Consider the following 7599-nt stretch of genomic DNA (forward strand, 5'->3'; position numbering starts at 1 on the left):
GCCGCTCCGCGGCACGTGGGATCTTCCCGGACCGGGGCACGAACCCGTGGCCCCTGCCTCGGCAGGCGGACTCTCAACCACTGCGCCACCAGGGAAGCCCAAAGTCTGCTTTTTTAACCCCCTATGTTTTAGGACAGTTTGTTATGTAGCGCTAGTACGCTATGGAGCACCTATATAGATGAAAAATGAGAAGTAATGATGTTTTGCTATTTAAAAGAAAAAAAAGGAAATTAGTATTCATTGCTTGTCCTTGGATGTTTATTTTAATTTTCATAATTTGCTGAGGAGCAAATGAAGTTGCTCTCACTCACGCAACACGTATTCATTGAGGGCCCGTACCGGTGCCAGGAATCATGTTGGATCCCAGAGACACAAATGACAAGTATGACATTTTTGAATCATTGTATCTGTATAATCCCCTTCGTGTATCCTGCTACCAAACGAACATTCGCACTTTTGTGAGTTGGTGACCTTGACATGACCTTCACTCTTCTGTTTTTTCACCTGTGCTCACGCTGGTCTTCTCCCTGGAGCTTACTCCTCCCTTTCCATTTTCCTAAATCGTGTGCACATTAGGGCCAAATCCAATACCACCTCGTTCACAAAACCGTATCTTATCCATTAGGCAGAATTACTTTCATCCCTTATTTTGACTTTCGCTCCTTTTCTCCTCCTCTCCCAAGCTTACTATTACATATTATCATCCTTACTCAGCATCTGGCCTTTCCACCTACTTCATAGAGAAAATGGAACCTGTGAACACCGAGTTCTGTTGGCTTCCAGCTTCCCAGTCCACAGACACAACCGCATCTGTGATGCAAGCAACCTCCTGTATTAGTCAGGATTCTCTGGAGAAACAGAAGGGGGTAGGCAGGTAGGTAGTTTATTGTAGGAACTGACTCACACAGTTACGGAGGACGAGACAGCCCCTGACCTGCCCTTTGCAAGCTGGAGGACCAAGAAAACCAGTGGCGTAATTCAGTCCCAGTCTGAAGGCCTGAGAATAGGGCCAGTGTAAGCCCCAGCCCAAGTCAGAAGGCCTGAGAACCAGGAACACCGATGTCTGAGGGCAGGAGAAGGATGTCTCAGTTCAAGCAAAGAGAGAGAATTCTTTCCTCGGCTATTTGTTCTAGTTGAGGCCTCAGCAAGTTAGACAATGCCTGCCAGCATTGGTGAGGACCATCTTCTTTCCTCAGTCTACTGCTTCCAACGTTCATCTCTTCCAGAGACACTCTCACAGCCACACCCACTTTACCAGCTCTCTGGGCATCCTTTAGCCCCATCAAGGTGACACATAAAATTAACCATCACAACTCCTTAACTCCATTTTCAAAGAGCAACTTGTTCTCTTCAATTGAAAGCCATGCCGTCTCTGCTCTGGATACACAGTCCCCGACCTCTGGGAGCAAGGGTCCTTTTTTCTCCAAAATTTCTGTCTCTCTCTCTCTCTCTCTCTCTTTCCCCTTCATTAGCTCCAGCTTAAAATAATAACCCAAATCCTCTCACACTGATAAAGGGGAGAAGCCTTCTGGATTCTTTCTCTAAATCCACTCATTTGTCTTTCCAGGGTCAACTGTTCTCGGAAGAGTTCTTTCTAATCACCGTCTCCGCTTTGAATCCCTCATTGGCTCTTTAATCTTATATAATTTCTACTTCCTCATCCCTATACAGAGCCCTCACCCTCACCCCCATCCCACACTCATTCTATTAAAACTTCTCTGGTAAAGGCGGCCACTCACTTCATTGTCGCTAAATTGCAGACAGTTTTCAGTCTCCATATCACAACCTTCTGTTATGATTGACAGTTGCCCACCTCCTCCTGCTTACAGCCCCCTTGGCTTTCCAGGACACCATTCTCTCTTCACCCCTGCAACTCCTTCTCGTTCTTTGGGTTTGTTTTGTGGGGCGGGGAAGGGGGTGGCCTCTTTTCTCTCCCTGCACATGTGTAAATATTCTCTTCTCTTCTCACACGTTCCTGCTTCTCTCCTGAGGGGCCACCTCAATGCCCTGAGACACTCCGGTAGCTTCTTCAGTCACCCAAACAGCTCCCAGTTCAATGCTTCCCAGTCCCAGCCACTCTGCTGAGCCCTAAACTCATAGATTCAGCTGCCTCTTGGAGATACCCACTTAATTGTCCCTCGGATATCTCCAGTGCTCCAGGTTCTAGACCAAACTCATCATCTGCCTGATTAAATATGTCCCTCCTAAGGTTTCCACCTTAGGGACTAGCACTGTTCTCATGGAAGCATCTGACAGAGCTGCCGTATGCTATCAATTACCAGATCCTAAGGATTCTGCCTCTGTTAAATTAGTTCACGTCCAAATACACTGACTCTGCCTTAGCTCAGACCCTCATCATTTCTCCCCTGGACTATTGCAGCAGCCTTTTAATTAACCCCCATCTCCAACTTTGCCCTCCCGCCAACTATTCTCCACTCCACTGCAAAATTTATCCTTCTGAAATAAACATTTGATGATCTTGGTGACATGATTAGAATCGTCCTTGAGAAAGAAGTCCAAGTTCCTCAACCTGGCAGGCTAGACTTTATGATCTGATCCCTGCTCACCTTTCCAGTTCCACCTCTCGCTGCTTCATACCCTGCACACTGGTCACATTAAGTATGTTTGCAATTCCTTGAGTGCATCGTACTCTTTCATGTCTATGACTTGCCAATGAGACATTTTGCTCTGTTAGTTTTTTCTTCATCTTTTTGGTATATCCTCCCATCTTACCCCTTTCTTAATGGCTAATCTAATTAGATGAGTTAAATAAACCAAATATTAACAGATTATTGCTGTATTTAGAAGATGTGTTTGTAACTCAGCATAATAATGAAAGTATTGGAATTTAAGTATCTGGGATTTTTGACTATTAAGATGATTCAGTGTTAAAATACATTTCTCAGTTTTGTCCCCATAGAACATTTTAAAGCAGTTTTAGCAGCTGATATGATCTTATATATCTACTCACTTATTCCCTCTACTCCAGGCGCCCCCCCACCCGGAAAATACACTCCATGAAGCCAGAGGCCTCAGCTCTGTTGTTGCTATAGATCCCATATGCCTAGAACAGTGCCCAGAAGAGGGTGGAAGTCAGTCCACATGTGTCCAATGAAACAGTGAATAAACGCTCAGTCCTAAAAAGCTCAGCCCAATTGTCAACTCTCTGGGTAGCCTTCCCTGATGCTCCCAAAGGAGGATAGTGTACGATCGTCTTCCCTGAGGCACCCCGGGTTGTCCTCTGTGATTGCACTTAGAACAGCGTATATTGTAACTGTCAGTAACCCTGTCTCTTCCCACTGGCCCCTGCAACTGTATCATCACCTCCTTGAGAGCAGGGACTGTGTCTCTTATGTCTGTATCTGCAGCTTTAAGCATAGTACCAGCCATTTAGTAGACATTCAATAAACGTTTTAAGTAAATCACCCCACTGTACCTTCTATGACCACACTCTACATTCTTTGTCTCCTTTGCTGCCTGCAAACTCCTTGAGAATCGGAACTTTTTTTCCCAAGTCTTTCTCCCACTGTCTATTACCATGCTGTTCACATTCTAGACACACAATAAATGCTGAATTAAATTATCATTAGTGTTTCATATGTTCAGATAAACCTAAATGGAGCTCATCAAAAACAACAAGATATTCATTTTTCCACTGCTGACCAACATGATGCTAGGATATGCAAACAGATGGTTAGTTGTGACTTTTATAATTATATGGAATACATTCTTTCAAACAGCAAATTGCTATGGAACCTTTGGCATCTAGTCCAGACGTAATAGTTTGCATGCTTTCTGTTAGGATTTTATACTAAGTTTCCCGTATCTTCAATCAGGACCTCCTAGGAGGATAATTTCTATAGCCAGAGTGTCCAATCTACCACAACCTGGATAATATAGCCCGCAGAACAGTTCAACTCCCTTTGCTACCATTGTGTGCTCACCAAGTCTATGCATTATTTATCTGTTGGGTGATAAGAAGTAGAAAATTTCCTGTCTACCTCCTGGACAGTGTTTACTTAGCCCTGGAAAATTCTGACTCTGAATCTCTTCTTGTGAGATTTTATATTTTCTGGAACATTACTCCCGACCTACTACGATTAGATGCATCAACATTTATTTTATAGTAGCTATAACTTAATTTCCGCAATACTTGATAAATACCCTTGCACCTCTATCGAGATTTGGGAAGAAAAGAGAGTGTTCATATGATTTTGAGGATAGATCGCTTCAGCTGTTGGTTAATTTTATCCAAATTATGTTTAATCTTTTATAGTTTCTAATGTATATGAAAACATGTTTGCTTTTCCTAATTCAAGTGTTAACATACTGATTATTTTGAGAATATAAACTTTAATCCCAGTAGAGTTGCACTGTATCCAGGTTAGATTCTAAAATCAGCTTATTTGGCAAAAATCATGTGTAGAAAATTACCCGTCTGCCAAACAAAGGCAGACCTTCCTTCTTTCCCAAGTCCAAAGCAGCCTGATCTCTTCTCACATCACCATGGATTTGTTTCATCATTTCCACACCAAATGAAATTACCGGCTTGCATTTAAGGGCCGTTTTGTATGAACAGCATACATGCAAACAAGAATTATTTTCAGTACTGTGACATGAACATGAAACCAGAGGCGCCTGGGATCAACATCAGGGCTACCTCCCATTTAATTCTCACTTAAGAGCACGTGTCCTTTGGTACAATATCGGGCAGACCAACCACCATGTGGTGTCTCTCCCTTTGTCTCTCCAAGTTAGATAATCCATAGAAGTTCTTGGTGCATGTTCGGTGTCTACACTAAAAGTTTTCTTAACTGTACTCAATAGCTTATTTCAAACCCAGCTGAAACCAAGAGCATGTCTGTCTAACCATCCATTCCAGCCGTTTCCCATGTCTGATCATGCAAGTCTGATTTCTGTTCTGCAGTTCTGAACTTCCCTTACTGTGGACACTCGCATAAGAACAAAGTGGCTTTGTCTGTTTCTTCCACGTTTTAATGAACATAGAAGAGTCCTGATGGCGTTATTTATGGTTCTGGCTTTAGCACACTGCATTTTCTTAAATACTAAATAAGAAAATAAGGCGCACCCTTTCAGCCACCTTGGACCCTGTGGAGGACTTCTAAAATGACAAATATGTCTGGAGGGCTGTGGTCCAAGGCCGTTTTTGCTGGCTATAAGTGGGGTCTACGGAACCAGAGTGAGCACACAGCTCTCCTGCAAACTGAAGGTGTAGATGCTCGAGATGAAACCAAATTCTATCTAGGCAAGAGATGTGCTTATGTGTACAAAGCAAAGAACACAGTAATTCCTGGTGGAAAACCTAACAAAACCAGAGTAATCTGCGGAAAGATAACTCGCGCTCATGGAAACCGTGGCATTTGTGTGCCAAATTCCGAAGCAACCTTCCTGCTAAGGCCACTGGACGCAGAATCCGTGTGATGTTGTACACTTCAAGGATTTAAACTTATTGAAAAGTAAATAAATAAAAGTGTGTGTGTGGGGGAAAGAAAGACAAGAAGGCACAGCCTGCAGCAGACATGCCCCCGTGCCCTGCCCTCCCCACCCCTTCCAATGGATTGCACATGTGTGCTGGTGGCACCTGAATAAGGAGGAAGGGATTCTGCAAAGTCACTCACCAAACGCTCCTTGGCACTGCCTGCCAGGGGATCTTGCCTGAACTTGACCCTCCCCTACCTGTGTGCCCAGGGCCCAGATGGGCTGGAGGGCTGCCTTCCCCAGCTGACCCACGGGATTCGGCCCCGGGCAGAGGGCAGCAGTACTCACACGGTAGGGCCGTGGACAGGCGGGCTGAGTGGGGCACAGGGGCTCAGGAGGGAAACCTGTCGGAAGGTGGATCGGCACCGGCTTCCTCGCCCCATAGGCTCCGCTCACACTGCACGCATTCGGATGAATTAAAACTGAAGATTTGCACGGCGGCCATTGCAGGAAACCCCAAGCAAGGGGTCTTGCTGTGTGGGAGTTCCTGTGTGACTCTTCCGGCCACACCCCGGCCCCTCACCACCCCAGCAGCTAGCTGACTCTCAGCTGCGAGGAGCTGCTTTCTTCCTTGCTCAGAGGTATCCATCTAGCGGCAAGAATTCTGGAGCCCAGTAGCGAGAAGGGGTCGGGAGGTCTAACTGTCCACGTAAAGTGTCCAGCGTTTCACTTAATGCCCTTGTTTTCAGGGTCCCCATCCTCAGCCAGGAATTCCCGAGCCTGGATTTCCTGTTTCAGATTCTTCATAGACTAATTCTCAAGTCTTCTGCCAGGTAAAAAGAGCTGGAAGCAGGACTGAACGAGAAGAAGGCAGGGGATGCGGGGAGGAGGTTGTTAACTGCTTATAAATACTTGGAGACAATCTGTCGTCTTCACCCCACGCTGAATACCCCATTTTTGGAGGCCTATGGTGTTTTCCATTTCCAAAAATGTCCATTTCTGGACTTCTGTGATAAAACTTGACTTGGCTTTGCCTCTCCAATTTTTATTTCAATTTCCTCTGCCTTGCTAATTCAGTTACCACTCGCTCGCTGGTTTCCTTTCCAGCTTCCAAAATTATGTTGGTATTCTCTTTACTTCTATTCTTTTCATCCTATGAGCTTTTTCCTTTTCAAAAGCTCTCTAATTATCTTAATGAGGTTTTGCAAGGGCAGAATTGTTTGTACATGTGTAATCAAACCCACACGTTTAACTGAAAGTCTCTCTTTTTTATTTCCTTCCCCATTTTAAAACAGAAGTTCTCTTTCTCTTTTCTCCTCTTCCCCGATGGTTGTATACAGGGGATGCTGGTGGTGATTATATTTACAATTTAGGCTAAGAACGCAGGAGCCTGAAAAGCATGACCTCAAATATGGAGGACATGTTGACACTGTATTGTTTGGAAAAGGGGTGCTTGGCTGCTGGATGACCCAGCAATAGCACACACCAGGTACCTAATTCCTAAATGAAGAGGAGCTTGAAGGGCACAGTGATTCTTGCTTCTCTAGAAACGGCATGTGTCATGACGGTGAGGCCCCAGAAGCAGCATCTGTGCCGTGGATTCTCCTGGCTCTGGACGATGGACCCAAGTTGGACCAACTGGATGATCTCCCCTCAGAGTTTGGACTTTGATCCCAGATGAGAGAATTAGGAGTTATCAGTAATCGAGGCAAATAAATGGCAGCACTCCAGAGGGAAGACCCTCCCATTCCACTGCAGAGGCCCTCAGAGCTACCATGGTCCTCATACATCAAGAGGTCCAGTGGGTCAGCTCTTCTTTGTGTTCCATGAGACACCACCTTACACCACACACATCCTATGGGTTCTACCTTTTTTGTTGTTTTTTGGGTTTTTTGCTTAGGCTGGCTCTTGGTTATTTTAATTTCACTCAAAATAACATAAAAGAGTGAAAAGCGCTCTTAAAGATGCTGCAGTCAGTTGCCATGAAGCGTTAGGGTTCTGAGCTACTGTTGCAAGAACCAATTATGTCCATCTCTTCCAACCTCATGTCAGTGACCTCACATGGGTAGCTTGGGTCAGCCATGGTGGGAGTATTTACACCACAAGAACTGGCAAATGCTACAATTCAGGGACTTAGGGTTCCCTCCCCTCTCCCCAAGA

General features: G+C 45.0%; 1 pseudogene; it reads left to right on the forward strand.

Moving 5' to 3' along the window:
• Nucleotides 1-5127: 5127 nt before the first annotated feature.
• On the forward strand, nt 5128-5465 carry LOC112065407 (60S ribosomal protein L35a-like; annotated as a pseudogene).
• The last annotated feature ends 2134 nt before the right edge of the window (nt 5466-7599 follow it).

Source organism: Physeter macrocephalus, chromosome 8 (assembly GCF_002837175.3).
Source record: "Physeter macrocephalus isolate SW-GA chromosome 8, ASM283717v5, whole genome shotgun sequence".
NCBI classification, from domain to species: domain Eukaryota; kingdom Metazoa; phylum Chordata; class Mammalia; order Artiodactyla; family Physeteridae; genus Physeter; species Physeter macrocephalus.